The following is a 1116-nucleotide window of genomic DNA, read 5'->3' on the forward strand; positions in this document are numbered from 1 at the left end:
TTCTCTAGTGGAGGAGATCCAACAGTCTCTGAGTTCAGGAAGTCTCTCCACAGATAAACTGTCTCCTGCTCAGTGGTCAGCTCTGGTCTTCGTCTTAGTGTCATCAGGAAAAGATCTGGATGTGTTTGACCTGAAGAAATACTCTGCTTCAGAGGAGGTCCTTCTGAGACTGCTGCCAGTGGTTAAAGCCTCCAACAAAGCTCTGTAAGGACACAGATTGTTCCTGCATTTATTTTTGATAAAGAGAAATCTGCTAATGATGAGGTAATCATTGATGATGATGTTGCTCAATACCAGACAATATTGTCAGCTGCCCGTGACATTACATGTTCAATTAGCAAAACTCCTGTCTGTGAAAACTGACACTAAATTTACGTAGTTCTTTATTGAAATTAACAGTTCTCTTGCGAACTTCTTTTTTACCAATAGTTTATGATTTCAAGACAGGAGTGATAGATATTTTTCAACAGCCTACCTAAACAGAACCGTAGACAACTTATGTGAGTTCTTTCCAAGCTTTCATGAAAGGAGGAGGCATGTCTGACCGCTCCTGCGAGCTGGCTACCGCGCGTTCTGATAACTTCTAGCTCGAGCTTGTCTTTTATTTTTAGAGAAGTGAGAGATAAACAGAAGAGACATAAGGCAAATTTTGTCTACATGTTCTACACACAGGGTGGAGGGAACAATTCGTCATGCAGCAGAGACATTCTGTGAGAGTGGGTCAAAAGTCTTCGACACAGAAGTCAAAAATTTAACACTGACAGTGAAAGTTCAACACTTCTAAAATGAAAATAACAATAATCTATAGTAATATAAGATTACTATGGTAAGATTAATAATCTAATGTTATAAATGCAAGAATGATAACACACAGAAATCCTAATCGTAGTTCACAACAAAAGGCAACATAAAAACAAACCAAACCCAACAGTTCCCTATATATTTCCAAGAAGAACATAGTTGACCGGAGAGTAAAACATACATTTTGATGAATTGTGTAATAACAGATTTTCTTTCTCCCTGTCTCCTCAGACTGAGTGGCTGTAACCTCTCAGAGAGAAGCTGTGAAGCTCTGTCCTCAGTTCTCAGCTCCCAGTCCTCCAGTCTCAGAGAACT

The 1116-nt window shown here is 39.3% G+C and overlaps 1 long non-coding RNA gene across 1 annotated transcript in view; it reads left to right on the top strand.

The window, feature by feature from the left end:
- LOC108165980 (uncharacterized) overlaps window positions 1-1070 on the top strand; it is a 4992-nt gene extending 3922 nt beyond the window's left edge. Inside the window, exon 3 of the long non-coding RNA XR_001776295.1 lies at window positions 1033-1070. This is a non-coding gene — a long non-coding RNA (uncharacterized LOC108165980). The remainder of the gene's footprint in view (window positions 1-1032) is intronic.
- Window positions 1071-1116: the final 46 nt, after the last annotated feature.

The sequence above is a fragment of the Poecilia reticulata genome, unplaced genomic scaffold (assembly GCF_000633615.1).
Source record: "Poecilia reticulata strain Guanapo unplaced genomic scaffold, Guppy_female_1.0+MT scaffold_263, whole genome shotgun sequence".
Classification (NCBI taxonomy): domain Eukaryota; kingdom Metazoa; phylum Chordata; class Actinopteri; order Cyprinodontiformes; family Poeciliidae; genus Poecilia; species Poecilia reticulata.